The sequence below is a fragment of the Rhinoderma darwinii genome, unplaced genomic scaffold, assembly GCF_050947455.1.
Source record: "Rhinoderma darwinii isolate aRhiDar2 unplaced genomic scaffold, aRhiDar2.hap1 Scaffold_454, whole genome shotgun sequence".
NCBI lineage: Eukaryota > Metazoa > Chordata > Amphibia > Anura > Rhinodermatidae > Rhinoderma > Rhinoderma darwinii.
In genome coordinates, this window is record NW_027463961.1 from 18,283 (window position 1) to 46,123 (window position 27,841).

The window sequence follows — 27,841 nt, forward strand, 5'->3', positions numbered from 1 at the left end:
CCGGAAATATAAACCCCTCACAGCGCGCAATCACCGGAAATATAAAACCCCTCACACCGCGCAATCACCGGAAATATAAAACCCCTCACACCGCGCAATCACCGGAGATATAAACCCCTCACACCGCGCAATCACCGGAAATATAAACCCCTCACACAGCGCAATCACCGGAAATATAAAACCCCTCACACCGCGCAATCACCGGAAATATAAACCCCCTCCCACCGCGCAGTCACCGGAAATATAAAACCCCCCACACCGCGCAATCACCGGAAATATAAACCCCCTCACATCGCGCAATCACCGGAAATATAAAACCCCTCACACCGGGCAATCACCGGAAATATAAAACCCCTCACACCGGGCAATCACCGGAAATATAAATCCCTCATACCGCGCAATCACCGGAAATATAAAAACCCCCACACCGCGCAATCTCCGGAAATATAAAACCCCCCACACCTCGCAATCAGCGGAAATATAAAACCCCTCACACCGCGCAATCACCGGAAATATAAAACCCCCCACACCTCGCAATCAGCGGAAATATAAACCCCTCACACAGCGCAATCACCGGAAATATAAACCCCCCCCACACCACGCAATCACCGGAAATATAATCCCCTCACACCGCGCAATCACCGTAAATATAAACCCCTCACACCGCGCAATCACCGGAAATATAAACCCCTCACACTGCGCAATCACCGGAAATATAAACCCCCCCACACCGCTCAATCACCGGAAATATAAACCTCCCCCACACCGCGCAATCACCGGAAATATAAAACCCCTCACACCGCGCAATCACCGGAAATATAAAACACCTCACACCGTGCAATCACCGGAAATATAAACCCCCCACACCGCGCAATCACCGGAAATATAAACCCCCCCCCCCCCACACCGCGCAATCACCGGAAATATAAACCCCTCACACCGCGCAATCACCGGAAATATAAACCCCCCCACACCACGCAATCACCGGAAATACAAACCCCCCACACCGCGCAATCACCGGAAATATAAACCCCCCCACACCACGCAATCACCGGAAATACAAACCCCCCACACCGCGCAATCACCGGAAATATAAACCCCTCACCGCGCATTCACCGGAAATACAAACCCCCCACACCGCGCAATCACCGGAAATATAAACCCCTCACACCGCGCAATCACCGGAAATATAAAACCCCCCACACCGCGCAATCACCGGAAATATAAACCCCTCACACCGCGCAATCACCGGAAATGTAAAACCCCTCACACCGCGCAACCACCGGAAATATAAACCCCCCCCCCCACACCGCGCAATCACCGGAAATATAAACCCCTCACACTGCGCAATCACCGGAAATATAAACCCCTCACACCGCGCAATCACCTTAAATATAAACCCCTCACACCGCGCAATCACCTTAAATATAAACCCCTCACACCGCGCAATCACCGGAAATATTAACCCCCCCCCCCACACCGCGCAATCACCGGAAATATAAACCCCTCACACCGCGCAATCACCGGAAATATAAACCCCTCACACCGCGCAATCACCGGAAATATAAACCCCCCCCACACCGCGCAATCACCGGGAATATAAAACCCCCTCACACCGCGCAATCACCGGAAATATAAACCCCTCACACCGCGCAATCACCGGAAATATAAAACCCCACACACCGCGCAATCACCGGAAATATAAAACCCCCCACAACGCGCAATCACCGGAAATATAAAACCTCTCACACCGCGCAATCACCGGAAATATAAAACCCCTCACACCGCGCAATCACCGGAAATATCAAACCCCTCACACCGTGCAATCACCGGAAATATAAAACCCCTCACACCGCGCAATCACCGGAAATATAAACCCCCTCACACCGCGCAATCACCGTAAATATAAACCCCTCACACCGCGCAATCACCGGAAATATAAACCCCTCACACACCGCACAATCACCAGAAATATAAAACCCCCCCACACCGCGCAATCACCGGAAATATAACACCCCTCACAACGCGCAATCACCGGAAATATAAAAACCCCCACACCGCGCAATCTCCGGAAATATAAAACCCCCCCACAACCTCGCAATCAGCGGAAATATAAAACCCCTCACACCGCGCAATCACCGGAAATATAAAACCCCCCACACCTCGCAATCAGCGGAAATATAAAACCCCTCACACCGCGCAATCACTGGAAATATAAAACCCCTCACACCGGGCAATCACCGGAAATATAAACCCCTGATACCGCGCAATCTCCGGAAATATAAAACCCCCCACACAGCACAATCTCCGGAAATATAAAACCCCCCACACCTCGCAATCACCGGAAATATTAACCCCCTCACACCGCACAATCACCGGAAATATAAAACCCCTCACACCGCGCAATCACCGGAAGTATAAACCCCTCACACCGCGCAATCACCGGAAATATAAAACCTCCCCACACCACGCAATCACCGGAAATATAATCCCCCACACCGCGCAATCACCGGAAATATAAACCCCTCACACCGCGCAATCACCGGAAATATAAAACCCCTCACACCGCGTAATCACTGGAAATATAAAACCCCTCACACCGCGCAATCACCGGAAATATAAAACCCCTCACACCGGAAATATAAAACCCCTCACACCGCGCAATCACCGGAAATATAAACCCCTCACACCGCGCAATCACCGGAAATATAAAACCCCTCACACCGCGCAATCACCGGAAATATAAACTCCCTCACACCGTGCAATCACCGGAAATATAAACCCCTCACACCGCGCAATCACCGGAAATATAAACTCCCTCACACCGCGCAATCACCGGAAATATAAACCCCTCACACCGCGCAATCACCGGAAATATAAACCCCCCACACCGCGCAATCACTGGAAATATAAACCCCTCACACCGCGCAATCACCGGAAATATAAAACTCCTCCCACCGCGCAATCACCGGAAATATAAACCCCTCACACCGCGCAATCACCGGAAATATAAACCCCCTCACACCGCGCAATCACCGGAAATATAAACCCCTCACACCGCGCAATCACCGGAAATATAAACCCCTCACACCGCGCAATCACCGGAAATATAAACCCCTCACACCGCGCAATCACCGGAAATATAAACCCCTCACACCACGCAATCACCGGAAATATAAACCCCCTCACACCGCGCAATCACCGGAAATATAAACCCCCTCACACCGCGCAATCACCGGAAATATAAAACCCCTCACACCGCGCAATCACCGGAAATATAAACCCCTCACACCGCGCAATCACTGGAGATATAAACCCCTCACACCGCGCAATCACCGGAAATATAAAACCCCTCACACCGCGCAATCACCGGAAATATAAAACCCCTCACACCGCGCAATCACTGGAGATATAAACCCCTCACACCGCGCAATCACCGGAAATATAAAACCCCTCACACCGCGCAATCACCGGAAATATAAACCCCTCACACCGCGCAATCACCGGAAATATAAACCCCTCACACCGTGCAATCACCGGAAATATAAACCCCTCACACCGCGCAATCACCGGAAATATAAAACCCCTCACACCGCACAATCACCGGAAATATAAAACCCCCCACACCGCGCAATCACCGGAAATATAAAACCCTCCACACCGCGTAATCACAGGAAATATAAACCCCCTCACACCGCGCAATCACGGGAAATATAAAACCTCTCACACCGCGCAATCACCGGAAATATAAACCCCTCACACCGCGCAATCACCGGAAATATAAACCCCTCACACCGCGCAATCACCGGAAATATAAACCCAAAACAGATAAAAACAAGGACATTTATTCAAAAACACCGAAAAAGGCCATACTTACAAATGGACACAGCCAGGTCTGAAACGCTGATGAAGGCGAGTGAGCAGGTGCTTTAAATAATAATAGCCACTCCCACTAGTCTTGAGGGGAGTGGTATGTGGTGCATGGGATGTGTAGTAAGAAATAATAAATGAATAGTGTATGTGCAAGTGTAATAATGTGAGTGAAATATAGGGGGCAGTAATGAGTGAAGTGCCTAAAAAATAAATGAATAATGGGATGCAAGTGTGTGAAACATGGAGGAATAGTGTGTAAGTCATGAGGCGCAACGTGACTAGCCAGGTAGAAGCCTATTTGTGACGCCTTGATAATTCATAGAGCGGGCTACCCTGCTTGCTAGGCCAAACAACAACACACCATGCTCTCCCAGCATCAAAGACCTGGCCGTGTCCAAAAGAAGCGAATATAAGTAATAATGAAAAATACCTGGGGTATTAGTGATCATTTTGGCCAAAAGGACGCAAGCTCGCAATCCACGACAAGGATCCCCAGACTTGCGAGTCCCTAACTGGAGCGAAAAGCTCCTGATGTACAGACAAAACAGATAAAAACAAGGACATTTATTCAAAAACACCGAAAAAGGCCATACAAAGGGAAATATAAACCCCTCACACCGCGCAATCACCGGAAATATAAACCCCTCACACCGCGCAATCACCGGAAATACAAAACCCCTCACACCGCGCAATCACCGGAAATATAAACCCCTCACACCACGCAATCACCGGAAATATAAACCCCCCACACCGCGCAATCACCGGAAATATAAACCTCCTCACACCGAGCAATCACTGGAGATATAAACCCCTCACACCGCGCAATCACCGGAAATATAAACCCTTCACACCGCGCAATCACCGGAAATATAAACCCCTCACACCGCGCAATCACCGGAAATATAAACCCCCCCACACCGCGCAATCACCGGAAATTTAAACCCCTCACACCGCGCAATCACCGGAAATATAAACCCCTCACACCGCGCAATCACCGGAAATATAAATCCCTCACACCGCGCAATCACCGGAAATATAAAACACCGCACAATCACCGGAAATATAAACCCCTCACACCGCGCAATCACCGGAAATATAAACCCCTCACACCGCGCAATCACCGGAAATATAAACCCCCCCACACCGCGCAATCACCGGAAATATAAACCCCTCACACCACGCAATCACCGGAAATATAAAACCCCTCACACTGCGGAATCACCGGAAATATAAACCCCCCCCCTCACACCGCGCAATCACCGAAAATATAAACCCCTCACACCGCGCAATCACCGGAAATATAAACCCCCTCACACCGCGGAATCACCGGAAATATAAACCCCTCACACCGCGCAATCACCGGAAATATAAACCCCCCTCACCGCACAATCACCGGAAATATAAACCCCCTCACACCGCGCAATCACCGGAAATATAAACCCCTCACACCGCGCAATCACAGGAAATATAAAACCCCCTCACACCGCGCAATCACCGGAAATATAAAACCCCCCACACCGCGCAATCACAGGAAATATAAAACCCCTCACACCGCGCAATAACCCGAAATATAAAACCCTCACACCGCGCAATCACCGGAAATATAAAACCCCTCACACCGCGCAATCACCGGAAATATAAAACCCCTCACACCGCGCAATCACCGGAAATATAAACCCCTCACACCGCGCAATCACCGGAAATATAAACCCCTCACACCGCGCAATCACCGGAAATATAAACCCCTCACACCGCGCAATCTCCGGAAATATAAAACCCCTCACCGCGCAATCACCAGAAATATAAACCCCCCCACACCGCGCAATCACTGGAAATATAAACCCCCCACACCGCGCAATCACCGGAAATATAAAACCCCTCACACCGCGCAATCACCGGAAATATAAAACCCCTCACACCGCGCAATCACCGGGAATATAAAACCCCCCACACCGCGCAATCACCGGAAATATAAACCCCTCACACCGGGCAATCACCGGAAATATAAACCCCCCCCCACACCGCGCAATCACCGGAAATATAAAACCCCTCACACCGCACAATCACTGGAAATATAAACCCCCTCACACCACGCAATCACCGGAAATATAAACCCCTCACACCGCGCAATCACCGGAAATATAAAACCCCTCACACCGTGCAATCACCGGAAATATAAACCCCCCCCACACCGCGCAATCACCGGAAATATAAAACCCCCCACACCGCGCAATCACCGGAAATATAAAACCCCTCACACCACACAATCACCGGAAATATAAAACCCCTCACACCGCGCACTCACCGGAAATATAAAACCCCTCACACCGCGCAATCACCGGAAATATAAAACCCCTCACACCGCGCAATCACCGGAAATATAAACCCCCTCACACCGCGCAATCACCGGAAATATAAACCCCCCACACCGCGCAATCACCGGAAATATAAAACCCCTCACACCGCGCAATCACCGGAAATATAAACCCCTCACACCGCACAATCACCGGAAATATAAAACCCCTCACACCGCGCAATCACCGGAAATATAAACCCATCACACCACGCAATCACCGGAAATATAAACTCCTCACACCGCGCAATCACAGGAAATATAAACCCCTCACACCGCGCAATCACCGGAAATATAAAACCCCTCACACCGCGCAATCACCGGAAATATAAAACCCCCCACACCACGCAATCTCCGGAAATATAAACCCCCTCACACCGCGCAATCACCGGAAATATAAACCCCTCACACCGCGCAATCACCGGAAATATAAACCCCTCACACCGCGCAATCACCGTAAATATAAACCCCTCACACCGCGCAATCACCGGAAATATAAACCCCTCACACTGCGCAATCACCGGAAATATAAACCCCCCCACACCGCTCAATCACCGGAAATATAAACCTCCCCCACACCGCGCAATCACCGGAAATATAAAACCCCTCACACCGCGCAATCACCGGAAATATAAAACACCTCACACCGTGCAATCACCGGAAATATAAACCCCCCACACCGCGCAATCACCGGAAATATAAACCCCCCCCCCCCACACCGCGCAATCACCGGAAATATAAACCCCTCACACCGCGCAATCACCGGAAATATAAACCCCCCCACACCACGCAATCACCGGAAATACAAACCCCCCACACCGCGCAATCACCGGAAATATAAACCCCCCCACACCACGCAATCACCGGAAATACAAACCCCCCACACCGCGCAATCACCGGAAATATAAACCCCTCACCGCGCATTCACCGGAAATACAAACCCCCCACACCGCGCAATCACCGGAAATATAAACCCCTCACACCGCGCAATCACCGGAAATATAAAACCCCCCACACCGCGCAATCACCGGAAATATAAACCCCTCACACCGCGCAATCACCGGAAATGTAAAACCCCTCACACCGCGCAACCACCGGAAATATAAACCCCCCCCCCCACACCGCGCAATCACCGGAAATATAAACCCCTCACACTGCGCAATCACCGGAAATATAAACCCCTCACACCGCGCAATCACCTTAAATATAAACCCCTCACACCGCGCAATCACCGGAAATATTAACCCCCCCCCCACACCGCGCAATCACCGGAAATATAAACCCCTCACACCGCGCAATCACCGGAAATATAAACCCCTCACACCGCGCAATCACCGGAAATATAAACCCCCCCCACACCGCGCAATCACCGGGAATATAAAACCCCCTCACACCGCGCAATCACCGGAAATATAAACCCCTCACACCGCGCAATCACCGGAAATATAAAACCCCACACACCGCGCAATCACCGGAAATATAAAACCCCCCACAACGCGCAATCACCGGAAATATAAAACCTCTCACACCGCGCAATCACCGGAAATATAAAACCCCTCACACCGCGCAATCACCGGAAATATCAAACCCCTCACACCGCGCAATCACCGGAAATATAAAACCCCCACACCGTGCAATCACCGGAAATATAAAACCCCTCACACCGCGCAATCACCGGAAATATAAACCCCCTCACACCGCGCAATCACCGTAAATATAAACCCCTCACACTGCGCAATCACCGGAAATATAAACCCCTCACACACCGCACAATCACCAGAAATATAAAACCCCCCCACACCGCGCAATCACCGGAAATATAACACCCCTCACAACGCGCAATCACCGGAAATATAAAAACCCCCACACCGCGCAATCTCCGGAAATATAAAACCCCCCACACCTCGCAATCAGCGGAAATATAAAACCCCTCACACCGCGCAATCACCGGAAATATAAAACCCCCCACACCTCGCAATCAGCGGAAATATAAAACCCCTCACACCGCGCAATCACTGGAAATATAAAACCCCTCACACCGGGCAATCACCGGAAATATAAACCCCTGATACCGCGCAATCTCCGGAAATATAAAACCCCCCACACAGCACAATCTCCGGAAATATAAAACCCCCCACACCTCGCAATCACCGGAAATATTAACCCCCTCACACCGCACAATCACCGGAAATATAAAACCCCTCACACCGCGCAATCACCGGAAGTATAAACCCCTCACACCGCGCAATCACCGGAAATATAAAACCTCCCCACACCACGCAATCACCGGAAATATAATCCCCCACACCGCGCAATCACCGGAAATATAAACCCCTCACACCGCGCAATCACCGGAAATATAAAACCCCTCACACCGCGCAATCACTGGAAATATAAAACCCCTCACACCGCGCAATCACCGGAAATATAAAACCCCTCACACCGGAAATATAAAACCCCTCACACCGCGCAATCACCGGAAATATAAACCCCTCACACCGCGCAATCACCGGAAATATAAAACCCCTCACAACGCGCAATCACCGGAAATATAAAACCCCTCACACCGCGCAATCACCGGAAATATTAACCCCCTCACACCGCGCAATCACCGGAAATATAAACCCCTCACACCGCGCAATTACCGGAAATATAAACCCCTTACACCGCGAAATAACCGGAAATATAAAGCCCCTCACACCGCGCAATCACCAGAAATATAAACCCCTCACACCACGCAATCTCCGGAAATATAAACCCCTCCACACCACGCAATCACCGGAAATATAAACCCCTCCACACCGCGCAATCACCGGAAATATAAAACCCCTCACACCGCGCAATCACCGGAAATATAAACCCCTCACACCGCATAATCACCGGAAATATAAAACCCCTCACACCGCGCAATCACCGGAAATATAAACCCCTCACACCACGCAATCTCCGGAAATATAAACCCCCCACACCGCGCAATCACCGGAAATATAATCCCCTCCACACCGCGCAATCACCAGAAATATAAAACCCCTCACACCGCGCAATCACCGGAAATATAAAACCCCTCACACCGCGCAATCACCGGAAATATAAAACCCCTCACACCGCGCAATCACCGGAAATATAAACCCCTCACACCGCGCAATCACCGGAAATATAAAACCCCTCACACCGCGCAATCACCGGAAATATAAAACCTCTCACACCGCGCAATCACCGGAAATATAAACCCCTCACACCACGCAATCTCCGGAAATATAAACCCCCCCCCCCACACCGTGCAATCACCGGAAATATAAACCCCTCCACACCACGCAATCACCGGAAATATAAAACCCCTCACACCGCGCAGTCACCGGAAATATAAACTCCTCACACCGCGCAATCACCGGAAATATAAACCCCCTCACACCTCGCAATCACCGGAAATATAAAACACTCACACCGCGCAATCACCGAATATATAAACCCCCCACACCGCGCAATCACCGGAAATATAAAACCCCTCACACCGCGCAATCACCGGAAATATAAACCCCTCACACCCCGCAATCACAGGAAATATAAAACCCCTCACACCGCACAATCACCGGAAATATAAACCCCCCCCCCCCACACCGCGCAATCGCCGGAAATATAAAACCCCTCACACCGCGCAATCACCAGAAATATAAAACCCCTCACACCGCGCAATCACCGGAAATATAAACCCCTCACACGGCGCAATCACCGGAAATATAAAACCCCTCACACCGCCAATCACCGGAAATATAAACCCCTCACACTGCGCAATCACCGGAAATATAAACCCCTCACACCGCGCAATCAACGGAAATATAAACCACTCACACCGCGCAATCACCGGAAATATAAAACCCCTCACACCGCGCAATCACCGGAAATATAAACCCCCCCACAGCGCGCAATCACCGTAAATATAAACCCCTCCACACCGCGCAATCACCGGAAATATAAAACCCCTCACACCGCACAATCACCGGAAATATAAACCCCTCACACCGCGCAATCACCGGAAATATAAAACCCCTCACACCGCGCAATCACCGGAAATATAAACCCCTCACACCGCGCAATCACCAGAAATATAAAACCCTCACACCGCGCAATCACCGGAAATATAAACCCCTCACAGCGCGCAATCACCGGAAATATAAAACCCCTCACACCGCGCAATCACCGGAAATATAAAACCCCTCACACCGCGCAATCACCGGAGATATAAACCCCTCACACCGCGCAATCACCGGAAATATAAACCCCTCACACCGCGCAATCACCGGAAATATAAAACCCCTCACACCGCGCAATCACCGGAAATATAAACCCCCTCCCACCGCGCAGTCACCGGAAATATAAAACCCCCCACACCGCGCAATCACCGGAAATATAAACCCCCTCACATCGCGCAATCACCGGAAATATAAAACCCCTCACACCGGGCAATCACCGGAAATATAAAACCCCTCACACCGGGCAATCACCGGAAATATAAATCCCTCATACCGCGCAATCACCGGAAATATAAAAACCCCCACACCGCGCAATCTCCGGAAATATAAAACCCCCCACACCTCGCAATCAGCGGAAATATAAAACCCCTCACACCGCGCAATCACCGGAAATATAAAACCCCCCACACCTCGCAATCAGCGGAAATATAAAACCCCTCACACCGCGCAATCACTGGAAATATAAAACCCCTCACACCGGGCAATCACCGGAAATATAAACCCCTGATACCGCGCAATCTCCGGAAATATAAAACCCCCCACACAGCACAATCTCCGGAAATATAAAACCCCCCACACCTCGCAATCACCGGAAATATTAACCCCCTCACACCGCACAATCACCGGAAATATAAAACCCCTCACACCGCGCAATCACCGGAAGTATAAACCCCTCACACCGCGCAATCACCGGAAATATAAAACCCCCCCACACCACGCAATCACCGGAAATATAATCCCCCACACCGCGCAATCACCGGAAATATAAAACCCCTCACACCGCGCAATCACCGGAAATATAAAACCTCTCACACCGCGCAATCACTGGAAATATAAAACCCCTCACACCGCGCATTCACTGGAAATATAAAACCCCTCACACCGGAAATATAAAACCCCTCACACCGCGCAATCACCGGAAATATAAACCCCTCACACCGCGCAATCACCGGAAATATAAAACCCCTCACAACGCGCAATCACCGGAAATATAAAACCCCTCACACCGCGCAATCACCGTAAATATTAACCCCCTCACACCGCGCAATCACCGGAAATATAAACCCCTCACACCGCGCAATTACCGGAAATATAAACCCCTTACACCGCGAAATAACCGGAAATATAAAGCCCCTCACACCGCGCAATCACCAGAAATATAAACCCCTCACACCACGCAATCTCCGGAAATATAAACCCCCCCACACCACGCAATCACCGGAAATATAAACCCCTCCACACCGCGCAATCACCGGAAATATAAAACCCCTCACACCGCGCAATCACCGGAAATATAAACCCCTCACACCGCATAATCACCGGAAATATAAAACCCCTCACACCGCGCAATCACCGGAAATATAAACCCCTCACACCACGCAATCTCCGGAAATATAAAACCCCCCACACCTCGCAATCAGCGGAAATATAAAACCCCTCACACCGCGCAATCACCGGAAATATAAAACCCCTCACACCTCGCAATCAGCGGAAATATAAAACCCCTCACACCGCGCAATCACTGGAAATATAAAACCCCTCACACCAGGCAATCACCGGAAATATAAACCCCTGATACCGCGCAATCTCCGGAAATATAAAACCCCCCACACAGCACAATCTCCGGAAATATAAAACCCCCCACACCTCGCAATCACCGGAAATATTAACCCCCTCACACCGCACAATCACCGGAAATATAAAACCCCTCACACCGCGCAATCACCGGAAGTATAAACCCCTCACACCGCGCAATCACCGGAAATATAAAACCTCCCCACACCACGCAATCACCGGAAATATAATCCCCCACACCGCGCAATCACCGGAAATATAAACCCCTCACACCGCGCAATCACCGGAAATATAAAACCCCTCACACAGCGCAATCACTGGAAATATAAAACCCCTCACACGCGCATTCACCGGAAATATAAAACCCCTCACACCGGAAATATAAAACCCCTCACACCGCGCAATCACCGGAAAAATAAACCCCTCACACCGCGCAATCACCGGAAATATAAAACCCCTCACAACGCGCAATCACCGGAAATATAAACCCCTCCACACCGCGCAATCACCGGAAATATAAAACCCCTCACACCGCGCAATCACCGGAAATATAAACCCCTCACACCGCATAATCACCGGAAATATAAAACCCCTCACACCGCGCAATCACCGGAAATATAAACCCCTCACACCACGCAATCTCCGGAAATATAAACCCCCCACACCGCGCAATCACCGGAAATATAATCCCCTCCACACCGCGCAATCACCAGAAATATAAAACCCCTCACACCGCGCAATCACCGGAAATATAAAACCCCTCACACCGCGCAATCACCGGAAATATAAAACCCCTCACACCGCGCAATCACCGGAAATATAAACCCCTCACACCGCGCAATCACCGGAAATATAAAACCCCTCACACCGCGCAATCACCGGAAATATAAAACCTCTCACACCGCGCAATCACCGGAAATATAAACCCCTCACACCACGCAATCTCCGGAAATATAAACCCCCCCCACACCGTGCAATCACCGGAAATATAAACCCCTCCACACCACGCAATCACCGGAAATATAAAACCCCTCACACCGCGCAGTCACCGGAAATATAAACTCCTTACACCGCGCAATCACCGGAAATATAAACCCCCTCACACCTCGCAATCACCGGAAATATAAAACACTCACACCGCGCAATCACCGAATATATAAACCCCCCCACACCGCGCAATCACCGGAAATATAAAACCCCTCACACCGCGCAATCACCGGAAATATAAACCCCTCACACCCCGCAATCACAGGAAATATAAAACCCCTCACACCGCACAATCACCGGAAATATAAACCCCCTCACACCGCGCAATCACCGGAAATATAAAACCCCTCACACCGCGCAATCACCAGAAATATAAAACCCCTCACACCGCGCAATCACCGGAAATATAAACCCCTCACACGGCGCAATCACCGGAAATATAAAACCCCTCACACCGTGCAATCACCGGAAATATAAACCCCCTCACACCGCGCAATCACCGGAAATATAAACCCCTCACACTGCGCAATCACCGGAAATATAAACCCCTCACACCGCGCAATCAACGGAAATATAAACCACTCACACCGCGCAATCACCGGAAATATAAACCCCTCACACTGCGCAATCACCGGAAATATAAAACCACTCACACCGCGCAATCACCGGAAATATAAACCCCCTCACACCGCGCAATCACCGGAAATATAAACCCCTCACACTGCGCAATCACCGGAAATATAAACCCCTCACACCGCGCAATCAACGGAAATATAAACCACTCACACCGCGCAATCACCGGAAATATAAAACCCCTCACACCGCGCAATCACCGGAAATATAAACCCCCCCACAGCGCGCAATCACCGTAAATATAAACCCCTCCACACCGCGCAATCACCGGAAATATAAAACCCCTCACACCGCGCAATCACCGGAAATATAAACCCCTCACACCGCGCAATCACCGGAAATATAAAACCCCTCACACCGCGCAATCACCGGAAATATAAACCCCTCACACCGCGCAATCACCAGAAATATAAAACCCTCACACCGCGCAATCACCGGAAATATAAACCCCTCACAGCGCGCAATCACCGGAAATATAAAACCCCTCACACCGCGCAATCACCGGAAATATAAAACCCCTCACACCGCGCAATCACCGGAGATATAAACCCCTCACACCGCGCAATCACCGGAAATATAAACCCCTCACACAGCGCAATCACCGGAAATATAAAACCCCTCACACCGCGCAATCACCGGAAATATAAACCCCCTCCCACCGCGCAGTCACCGGAAATATAAAACCCCCCACACCGCGCAATCACCGGAAATATAAACCCCCTCACATCGCGCAATCACCGGAAATATAAAACCCCTCACACCGGGCAATCACCGGAAATATAAAACCCCTCACACCGGGCAATCACCGGAAATATAAATCCCTCATACCGCGCAATCACCGGAAATATAAAAACCCCCACACCGCGCAATCTCCGGAAATATAAAACCCCCCACACCTCGCAATCAGCGGAAATATAAAACCCCTCACACCGCGCAATCACCGGAAATATAAAACCCCCCACACCTCGCAATCAGCGGAAATATAAAACCCCTCACACCGCGCAATCACTGGAAATATAAAACCCCTCACACCGGGCAATCACCGGAAATATAAACCCCTGATACCGCGCAATCTCCGGAAATATAAAACCCCCCACACAGCACAATCTCCGGAAATATTAACCCCCTCACACCGCACAATCACCGGAAATATAAAACCCCTCACACCGCGCAATCACCGGAAGTATAAACCCCTCACACCGCGCAATCACCGGAAATATAAACCCCCCCCACACCACGCAATCACCGGAAATATAATCCCCCACACCGCGCAATCACCGGAAATATAAACCCCTCACACCGCGCAATCACCGGAAATATAAAACCCCTCACACCGCGCAATCACTGGAAATATAAAACCCCTCACACCGCGCATTCACCGGAAATATAAAACCCCTCACACCGGAAATATAAAACCCCTCACACCGCGCAATCACCGGAAATATAAACCCCTCACACCGCGCAATCACCGGAAATATAAAACCCCTCACAACGCGCAATCACCGGAAATATAAAACCCCTCACACCGCGCAATCACCGGAAATATTAACCCCCTCACACCGCGCAATCACCGGAAATATAAACCCCTCACACCGCGCAATTACCGGAAATATAAACCCCTTACACCGCGAAATAACCGGAAATATAAAGCCCCTCACACCGCGCAATCACCAGAAATATAAACCCCTCACACCACGCAATCTCCGGAAATATAACCCCCCCCACACCACGCAATCACCGGAAATATAAACCCCTCCACACCGCGCAATCACCGGAAATATAAAACCCCTCACACCGCGCAATCACCGGAAATATAAACCCCTCACACCGCATAATCACCGGAAATATAAAACCCCTCACACCGCGCAATCACCGGAAATATAAACCCCTCACACCACGCAATCTCCGGAAATATAAACCCCCCACACCGCGCAATCACCGGAAATATAATCCCCTCCACACCGCGCAATCACCAGAAATATAAAACCCCTCACACCGCGCAATCACCGGAAATATAAAACCCCTCACACCGCGCAATCACCGGAAATATAAAACCCCTCACACCGCGCAATCACCGGAAATATAAAACCTCTCACACCGCGCAATCACCGGAAATATAAACCCCTCACACCACGCAATCTCCGGAAATATAAACCCCCCCCACACCGTGCAATCACCGGAAATATAAACCCCTCCACACCACGCAATCACCGGAAATATAAAACCCCTCACACCGCGCAGTCACCGGAAATATAAACTCCTCACACCGCGCAATCACCGGAAATATAAACCCCCTCCCACCTCGCAATCACCGGAAATATAAAACACTCACACCGCGCAATCACCGAATATATAAACCCCCCCCAACACCGCGCAATCACCGGAAATATAAAACCCCTCACACCGCGCAATCACCGGAAATATAAACCCCTCACACCCCGCAATCACAGGAAATATAAAACCCCTCACACCGCACAATCACCGGAAATATAAACCCCCCCCCCCACACTGCGCAATCGCCGGAAATATAAAACCCCTCACACCGCGCAATCACCAGAAATATAAAACCCCTCACACCGCGCAATCACCGGAAATATAAACCCCCCACACCGCGCAATCACCGGAAATATAAAACCCCCCCACACCGCGCTATCACCGGAAATATAAAACCCCTCACACCGCGCAATCACCGGAAATATAAAACCCCTCACACCGCGCAATCACCGGAAATATAAAACCCCTCACACCGCGCAATCACCGGAAATATAAAACCCCTCACACCGCGCAATAACCGGAAATATAAAACCCCTCACACCGCGCAATCACCGGAAATATAAAACCCCTCACACCGCGCAATCACCGGAAATATAAACCCCTCACACCGCGCAATCACCGGAAATATAAAACCCCTCACACCGCGCAATCACCGGAAATATAAAACCTCTCACACCGCGCAATCACCGGAAATATAAACCCCTCACACCAAGCAATCTCCGGAAATATAAACCCCCCCCCACACCGTGCAATCACCGGAAATATAAACCCCTCCACACCACGCAATCACCGGAAATATAAAACCCCTCACACCGCGCAGTCACCGGAAATATAAACTCCTCACACCGCGCAATCACCGGAAATATAAACCCCCTCACACCTCGCAATCACCGGAAATATAAAACACTCACACCGCGCAATCACCGGAAATATAAACCCCCCCACACCGCGCAATCCTCAGAAATATAAAACCCCTCACACCGCGCAATCACCGGAAATATAAACCCCTCACACCCCGCAATCACAGGAAATATAAAACCCCTCACACCGCACAATCACCGGAAATATAACCCCCCCCACACCGCGCAATCACCGGAAATATAAACCCCCTCACACCGCGCAATCACCGGAAATATAAACCCCTCACACCGCGCAATCTCCGGAAATATAAAACCCCTCACACCGCGCAATCACCGGAAATATAAACCCCCTCACACCGCGCAATCACCGGAAATATAAACCCCTCACACCGCGCAATCACCGGAAATATAAACCCCTCACACCGCGCAATCACCGGAAATATAAACCCCTCACACCGCGCAATCACCGGAAATATAAACCCCCCACACCGCGCAATCACCGGAAATATAAAACCCCACACACCGCGCAATCACCGGAAATATAAACCCCTCCACACCGCGCAATCACCGGAAATATAAACCCCTCACACCGCGCAATCACCGGAAATATAAACCCCTCACACCGCGCAATCACCGGAAATATAAACCCCTCACACCGCGCAATCACCGGAAATATAAACCCCCCACACCGCGCAATCACCGGAAATATAAACCCCCCCACACCGCGCAATCACCGGAAATATAAACCCCCTCACACCGCGCAATCACCGGAAATATAAACCCCTCACACCGCGCAATCTCCGGAAATATAAAACCCCTCACACCGCGCAATCACCGGAAATATAAACCCCCTCACACCGCGCAATCACCGGAAATATAAACCCCTCACACCGCGCAATCACCGGAAATATAAACCCCTCACACCGCGCAATCACCGGAAATATAAACCCCTCACACCGGGCAATCACTGGAAATATAAACCCCTCACACCGCGCAATCACCGGAAATATAAAACCCCTCACACCGCGCAATCACCGGAAATATAAACCCCCTCACACCGCGCAATCACCGGAAATATAAACCCCTCACACCGCGCAATCACCGGAAATATAAACCCCCCCACACCGCGCAATCACCGGAAATATAAACCCCCCCACACGCGCAATCACCGGAAATATAAACCCCCCACACCGCGCAATCACCGGAAATATAAACCCCTCACACCGCGCAATCACCGGAAATATTAACCCTTCACACCGCGCAATCACCGGAAATATAAAACCCCCCACACCGCGCAATCACCGGAAATATAAATCTCCTCACACCGCGCAATCACCGGAAATATAAACCCCTCACACCGCGCAATCACCGGAAATATAAACCCCCACACACCGCGCAATCACCGGAAATATAAACCCCCCCACACCGCGCAATCACCGGAAATATAAACCCCCCACACCGCGCAATCACCGGAAATATAAACCCCTCACACCGCGCAATCACCGGAAATATTAACCCTTCACACCGCGCAATCACCGGAAATCTAAACCCCTCACACAGCGCAATCACCGGAAATATAAAATCTTCACACCGCGCAATCACCGGAAATATAACACCTCACACCGCGCAATCATCGGAAATATAAAACCCCTCACACCGCGCAATCACTGGAAATATAAAACACCTCACACCGTGCAATCACCGGAAATATAAACCCCCCACACCGCGCAATCACCGGAAATATAAACCCCCCCCCCACACCGCGCAATCACCGGAAATATAAACCCCTCACACCGCGCAATCACCGGAAATATAAACCCCCCCCACACCACGCAATCACCGGAAATACAAACCCCCCACACCGCGCAATCACCGGAAATATAAACCCCTCACACCGCGCAATCACCGGAAATACAAACCCCCCACACCGCGCAATCACCGGAAATATAAACCCCTCACACCGCGAAATCCCTGGAAATATAAAACCCCCCACACCGCGCAATCACCGGAAATATAAACCCCTCACACCGCGCAATCACCGGAAATATAAAACCCCTCACACCGCGCAACCACCGGAAATATAAACCCCCCCCCACACCGCGCAATCAACGGAAATATAAACCCCTCACACTGCGCAATCACCGGAAATATAAACCCCTCACACCGCGCAATCACCGGAAATATAAACCCCTCACACCGCGCAATCACCGGAAATATTAACCCCCCCCACACCGCGCAATCACCGGAAATGTAAAACCCCCCACACCGCGCAATCACCGGAAATATAAACCCCTCACACCGCGCAATCACCGGAAATATAAACCCCCCCCACACCGCGCAATCACCGGGAATATAAAACCCCCTCACACCGCGCAATCACCGGAAATATAAAACCCCACACACCGCGCAATCACCGGAAATATAAAACCCCCCACAACGCGCAATCACCGGAAATATAAAACCCTCACACCGCGCAATCACCGGAAATATAAAACCCCTCACACCGCGCAATCACCGGAAATATCAAACCCCTCACACCGCGCAATCACCGGAAATATAAAACCCCCACACCGTGCAATCACCGGAAATATAAAACCCCTCACACCGCGCAATCACCGGAAATATAAACCCCCTCACACCGCGCAATCACCGTAAATATAAACCCCTCACACCGCGCAATCACCGGAAATATAAACCCCTCACACAGCACAATAACCGGAAATATAAACCCCTCACACCGCGCAATCACCGGAAATATAAAACCCCCACACCGAGCAATCTCCGGAAATATAAAACCCCTCACACCGCGCAATTACCGGAAATATAAAACCCCTCACACCGCGCAATCTCCGGAAATATAAACCCCCCCACAGCGCGCAATCACCGTAAATATAAACCCCTCCACACCGCGCAATCACCGGAAATATAAAACCCCTCACACCGCACAATCACCGGAAATATAAACCCCTCACACCGCGCAATCATCGGAAATATAAAACCCCTCACACCGCGCAATCACCGGAAATATAAACCCCCCACACCGCGCAATCACCGGAAATATAAACCCCTCACACCGCGCAATCACCGGAAATATAAAACCCCTCACACCGCGCAATCACCGGAAATATAAAACCCCTCACACCGCGCAATCACCGGAAATATAAAACCCCTCACACCGCGCAATCACCGGAAATATAAAACCCCTCACACCGCGCAATCACCGGAAATATAAACCCCCCACACCGCGCAATCACCGGAAATATAAACCCCTCACACCGCGCAATCACCGGAAATATAAAACCCCTCACACCGCGCAATCACCGGAAATATAAAACCCCTCACACCGCGCAATCACCGGAAATATAAAACCCCTCACACCGCGCAATCACCGGAAATATAAAACCCCACACACCGCGCAATCACCGGAAATATAAACCCCCTCCCACCGCGCAGTCACCGGAAATATAAAACCCCCCACACCGCGCAATCACCGGAAATATAAACCCCCTCACATCGCGCAATCACCGGAAATATAAAACCCCCACACCGCGCAATCACCGGAAATATAAAACCCCTCACACCGGGCAATCACCGGAAATATAAATCCCTCATACCGCGCAATCACCGGAAATATAAAAACCCCCACACCGCGCAATCTCCGGAAATATAAAACCCCCCACACCTCGCAATCAGCGGAAATATAAAACCCCTCACACCACGCAATCACCGGAAATATAAAACCCCCCACACCGCGCAATCATCGGAAATATAACCCCCTCACACCGCGCAATCACCGGAAATATAAACCCCCTCACACCGCGCAATCACCGGAAATATAAACCCCTCACACCGCGCAACCACCGGAAATCTAAAACCCCTCACACCGCGCAATCACCGGAAATATAAACCCCTCACACCGCGCAACCACCGGAAATATAAAACTCCTCACACCGCGCAATCACCGGAAATATAAACCCCTCACACCGCGCAATCACCGGAAATATAAACCCCTCACACAGCGCAATCACCGGAAATATAAAATCTTCACACCGCGCAATCACCGGAAATATAACACCTCACACCGCGCAATCATCGGAAATATGAAACCCCTCACACCGCGCAATCACCGGAAATATAAACATTTTACATATATCCTGATGTACCCCGCACAGATTACATATACCCTGATGTACTCCTCACATATTACATATACCCTGATGTACTCCTCACAGATTACATATACCCTGATGTACTCCTCACATCTTACATATATCCTGATGTACTCCTCACAGATTACATATACCCTGATGTACTCCTCACATCTTACATATACCCTGATGTACTCCTCACATATTACATATACCCTGATGTACTCCTCACATATTACATATATCCTGATGTACTCCTCACAGATTACATATACCCTGATGTACTCCTCACAGATTACATATACCCTGATGTACTCCGCACAGATTACATATACCCTGATGTACTCCTCACAGATTACATATACCCTGATGTACTCCTCACATCTTACATATACCCTGATGTACTCCTCACAGATTACATATACCCTGATGTACTCCTCACAGATTACATATACCCTGATTTACTCCTCACAGATTACATATACCCTGCTGTACTCCGTACAGATTACATATATCCTGATGTACTCCTCACATATTACATATATCTTGATGTACTCCTCACATCTTACATATACCCTGATGTACGCCTCACATATTACATATACCCTGATGTACTCCTCACATATTACATATACCCTGATGTACTCCTCACAGATTACATATACCCTGATGTACTCCTCACAGATTACATATATCCTGATGTACTCCTCACAGATTACATATATCCTGATGTACTCCTTACATATTACATATACCCTGATGTACTCCTCACATATTACATATACCCTGATGTACTCCTCACATATTACATATATCCTGATGTACTCCTTACATATTACATATACCCTGATGTACTCCTCACATATTACATATACCCTGATGTACTCCTCACATATTACATATACCCTGATGTACTCCTCACATATTACATATATCCTGATGTACTCCTTACATATTACATATACCCTGATGTACTCCTCACATATTACATATACCCTGATGTACTCCTCACATATTACATATATCCTGATGCACTCCTCACATATTACATATACCCTGATGTACTCCTCACAGATTACATATACCCTGATGTACTCCTCACATATTACATATACCCTGATGTACTCCTCACATATTACATATATCCTGATGTACTCCTTACAGATTACATATACCCTGATGTACTCCTCACATATTACATATACACTGATGTACTCCTCACAGATTACATATACCCTGATGTACTCCTCACAGATTACATATACTCTGATGTACTCCTCACATATTACATATACACTGATGTACTCCTCACAGATTACATATACCCTGATGTACTCCTCACATATTACATATACCCTGATGTACTACTCACATATTACATATACCCTGATGTACTCCTCACATATTACATATACCCTGATGTACTCCTCACATATTACATATACCCTGATGTACTACTCACATATTACATATACCCTGATGTACTCCTCACATATTACATATACCCTGATGTACTCCTCACATATTACATATACCCTGATGTACTCCTCACAGATTACATATACCCTGATGTACTCCTCACATATTACATATACCCTGATGTACTCCTCACATATTACATATACCCTGATGTATTCCTCACATATTACATATACCCTGATGTACTCCTCACATCTTACATATATCCTGATGTACCCCTCACAGATTACATATACCCTGATGTACTCCTCACATATTACATATACCCTGATGTACTCCTCACAGATTACATATACCCTGATATACTCCTCACATATTACATATACCCTGATGTACTCCTCACATATTACATATACCCTGATGTACTCCTCACAGATTACATATACCCTGATATACTCCTCACATATTACATATACCCTGATGTACTCCTCACAGATTACATATACCCTGATATACTCCTCACAGATTACATATATCCTGATGTACTCCTCACATATTACATATACCCTGATGTACTCCTCACAGATTACATATACCCTGATATACTCCTCACAGATTACATATATCCTGATGTACTCCTCACAGATTACATATATCCTGATGTACTCCTCACATATTACATATACCCTGATGTACTCCTCACAGATTAGATATACCCTGATGTACTCCTCACATATTACATATACCCTGATGTACTCCTCACAGATTACATATACCCTGATATACTCCTCACAGATTACATATACCCTGATGTACTCCTCACATATTACATATACCCTGATGTACTCCTTGTTATCGTTTCTTTCTTTTTGAATATAAAGAAATTTTGAGCTAAAACAACTTTTTATTTCCACTGCTCAATTCTAATACAATCGATGTAACACCTGTGGGGTCAAAATGCTCACTGCGGCCCTAAATGCTCACCCTGAGGGGTGTAGAATCCAAAATGGGGTCATTTGGGGAGGGTCTCCATACCTCCCAACAGTCCCAGATTCCAGGTGGTGTCCCGATCGGCCGCTGGCATGTCCCGGTGTCAACTACATCTACGTTCTCAGGACACAGATCAGGGCCACCGTACACACATGGTCGAACCGGGCAAATGCCGGGGCCCCCTGCTCTTATACGAGGGTCCACTCAGCTGACGGGTGCTTTATGCTGCCCAGCTCAATCTCACTTTGCACAAACTGGGGGTCTTTCATATTTGTTCTCCCGTTTCTGCCGCCGCGTGAGTTGCTCCGCAAAGAGTCCAGTAAGTCACATGGCACACTAAACACTGCAGAATCGGGGTAATAAATATTGAGCTGTGATTCTCTGTTATCATCTGCTGTGTTAGTGAAATAAAGGAATAAAATGATATCTGCAGAATAAGAGAAACATTCGGACATTTCACCCCCACTTTTTATGGGGGGGGGGGGGGGGTAATAGATTGTCCCTTGTTGGCATTACTTTATCTGTCCTTCTGTTTTATGTCGTTAGAAAATGTATAAATTTACCAGCAATTGTTTATATTTTCAAGAAAAATTCCAAAAAGCCTCCAGACAGATACAGAGTGATATATTCTGCAGATTATTGCACCACTGTCCTCTCTAGATATCTGCAGAACATTGCTCTGTCCTCTCCACCTCCTGACAGATACATAGTGACATATTCTGCAGAGTATTACACCTATAACCTTCGGACCCCCATAGAACACAGGTTCCCTGGATAAATTCCCCAATCTAGAAATGAAAACACTAAAAATGGTAAAAATAAATCTGTTTATTATAGAATCTGGTAGAATTTCTGTGCGGTTTTCTGTGGCTCCGGCCCTTTAACATGCGATGATCGGTGAGATGAAGAGGGGGAGGGTCCTTCTTCACCCGTGGATATGGCCGCCAGTCCACCCTTACACAGCTCGATCCTGGATCAGAAGAAACCGGAAACTTTTTTCATATTTTTCAAAGTCGGATCCTAGAAAAGGAAAAAATACAAATAAGCAAAAAAATTCACAAAACCTTCACCACAAGGAGAAGATGAAGACGAGCGGAAGACGTCAGACTTACCGGATCTCACGTCTGCTCATCACTGGAGGAGTCTTCATGGGAATTTCTGATGGTTTAGGTGGTAAAGACCACGATGTTGGGGTGACAACTGCAAAACAAATCAGAAATTCAGTGTCCAGGCGGCTGTAGAAGAGTCGTGAGGTGAGAAGATCATCAGTGGACGGCACTTACCTCACCTAAAGATGGTAACTGGGCCCCGAGCGGCAGATGGAAATAAGATGGCCGCTATCTCTCCCAGGGGTTGGGGGCCCTGATGGTAAATGGGCCCCAAGTGGCAGATGTTACTAAAATGGCCACTTTCTCTTTCGGGGGTTGGAGGCCCTGATGTTAAACGTAGCCCCCGAAAGGTCATCCATCTCCACATCCATACTCCCCCACCCCCACCTGCTCCTTGTAGACAGTGCCCCAAACACCAAAAAATTGTAATCCTCTAGGCCCCGTTCCCAAGACGAACTGAGCTGCTCCGCGACGGGATCCTTGCGTAGGCCGGCGTGATCCTGTAGCCTAGTGCAGAGTTTCCCATCCTTTTCGGACTCGAGGCACCACTGGAAAAATAAAATTTCCTCAGGGCACCCCTACCAAAAATTGTTTCGAGAAAGACAGAAAACAGCTAAAAACAAGCACTACACTTAGAATATGTTCACACAGCGTTTTTTGTAAAGCAGAAAATATCTTCCTCTAAATTCCTTCAGGAATTTTAAGGCAGATTTTGAATTGACAGCGTTGTTTGACTTTATTTTTTTTTTTTTTGCGTGATTCTTTAAGCCGTTGAAGCTAACGGAAAAGACGTAGGCAAAAAAAGCTCAAAACGAATGCCACAGGTATTTTCTGCCTCCTATTAACTTTAATTGGAGGTCAGAGGTGAAAACCACTTGAAGACCATCAGCCCCCCACTCACAGTAAAATGACCATTAGCCCCCCACTCACAGTAAAATGACCATCAGCCCGCCACTCTCACTTAAATGACCATCAGCCCACCACTCACAGATTCTCCTGTAGATAGTGCCACACAGCCCCATTGTAGTGCCACAGAGCCCCCTTGTAGATGATAGAACCCCCCCCCCTTCCTGTACATAGCGCTACTGTAGCTCCCTGAAAGAGCGGAATCCCCCTGTGGCCGGAGATTCCGCTCCTGGACGGAGCGCTTGATGACCGTCTATTTATGGACCGTGACGTCAAGGGCCTCTACTGAAGTGGAATCCCCGGTCACCGCATCAGCAACGCAGTGGACGGGGATTCCGCTTCAGGAGTTGTCACTGTCCATATATGGACAGAGACATCAAGCGCTCAATCCAGGAGCGGAATCCCCAGCCACACAGTGGCGCTAGCAGATAGCAGAGCAGGGAGATACCTTCCTGCTTTGCTATAGTATTCAATAGTACCTGTGTACTAATGACGCAGACACTATTGAATGTGGCTTTGCTACAGCTGTAGCAGCTGCTAGCAGTGCCGCCGGCCATGGGGGGCCCATCCCGACTGGCAGCATGGGCGTCCCCATGCCCGATGTAGCCGCTATTGCTGCTACGGGCGGAAAGGCAGATGCTGAGTCGCCGGGCCCGGGCGCTTCTGAAACGAGCAGGGGAAAGGTAGCCAGCGCAGCGCCCCCTTCCACCTGCTGGAGTGATGCACCCAGTGCAATGGCACACCATTCTGGCCGTCCCTTTGTGGCACTATGTACAAGGGGGGTTTGTGGCGTTCTCTACAAGGGGATGTTTGTGGCACTATCTACAAGGGGGGTTTGTGGCGTTCTCTACAAGGGGGGTTTGTGGCATTATCTACAAGGGGATGTGTGTGGCATTATCCACAAGGTGACGTGTGTGGCTCTCTCTACAAGGGGGCTGTGTGTGGCGCAATCTACTGGAGGGCTGTGTGCGGCGCAATCTACAGGAGGGCTGTGTGTGGCGCTATCTACACGGGGGCTGTGTGTGGCGCTATCTACAGGGGGGCTGTGTGTGGCCCTATCTACAAGTAGGCTGTGTGTGTCCCTATCAAGGGGGGCTGTGTGTAGTGATATGTACAGGTGGGCTGTGTGTCCCTATCTACTGGGGGGCTGTATGTGGCCATATCTACAGGGGGGCTGTGTGTGGCCCTATCTACAGGGGGGGCAGTGTGGAGCACCATCTAAAAGGAGCACACCATCTACAGTGTGACACTATCTGCGCTGGTATTTACGCTGCCAGTAGTGGTCAGCACATATCACCTCGCCCTAGTGATAAAGTGAGACATCACCTGCCTGTAAACAACCAGATAACCAGAGAGATACCGGCCACCATAGTGGTTGTCAGCCAAACTAGTGCAGACGGTTTTGTTTGTTTATTTGGATGCAGAAATTCTGGGAAGAAAACCATGCCCCATTACCCAGACCCATGAGATAAACCACGCCCCATAAGACACCCACCAAAGAAGCCACACCCTAATTGTCCTTGGAAAGAAATGTAAAAAGTTGACAACTATGTATAATCAGAACCAGAACCTTTTTTTTATTTTTCTGTGGATGTAGCGGAGTGAGGGCTTATTTTTTGTGGGACGAGCTGCAGTTTTTGATCATTTTATAATATTTTTTATTTATATTTTTAGAGCTGCTAGTCTTTTTTTATTTTACTGTTTTTTCTAAAAAAATGTATTCCTGTTCTGGGGGACTTGAACTAGTGATGATTAGATCTCCGGTACAAATCACTGTAATACTAATGTATCGCAATATATCGTGATTAATATTAAGGGGTTTATAGGAGCAGAAAGATGGCGGACCTTCATTGCCCCCCATGCTGCCATGACAACCATCCATCGTGTCACGTGGGGACGATGAGCTGTCAGGGAGGACCCCCGTCTTTCTTACAGCTTAGTTTCTGCAGTCGCTGTTGACCACAGAATCTAAGTATATAAATGGCCTTAATCACAGTTCTCTCAGGTTTCCAGCCTTTGCAGGTTTCCAGCCCAGGGTGTCAGGTGTTCCCTTTGTCGGTAAATGTCCTGTTCAGGAAGGGGTTAAATGAGTAAAATACAAGTTTATACTGAATCTTATCCCACAAAACAATGTATCAGTGTGTGTGGTAATATCTACAGGGAGCAGTGTGTGGTAATATCTACAGGGAGCAGTGTGTGGTAATATCTACAGGGAGCAGTGTGTGTGGTAATATCTACAGGGAGCAGTGTGTGGTAATATCTACAGGGAGCAGTGTGTGTGGTAATATCTACAGGGAGCAGTGTGTGGTAATATCTACAGGGAGCAGTGTGTGTGGTAATATCTACAGGGAGCAGTGTGTGTGGTAATATATACAGGGAGCAGTGTGTGTGGTAATATCTACAAGGGGCAGTGTGTGGCATTCCCTACAGGGAGCAGTGTGTGGTAATATCTACAGGGAGCAGT

The 27,841-nt window shown here is 48.9% G+C and overlaps 1 long non-coding RNA gene across 1 annotated transcript; it reads right to left on the reverse strand.

Moving 5' to 3' along the window:
* Nucleotides 1-24,172: 24,172 nt before the first annotated feature.
* Nucleotides 24,173-24,830, reverse strand: LOC142717120 (uncharacterized). The gene is made up of 3 exons (XR_012871788.1): nucleotides 24,646-24,830; nucleotides 24,475-24,562; nucleotides 24,173-24,382 (listed from the first exon to the last, which is right to left on the reverse strand). It is a non-coding gene; the product is annotated as an uncharacterized LOC142717120 (long non-coding RNA).
* Between the last annotated feature and the right edge of the window lie 3,011 nt (nucleotides 24,831-27,841).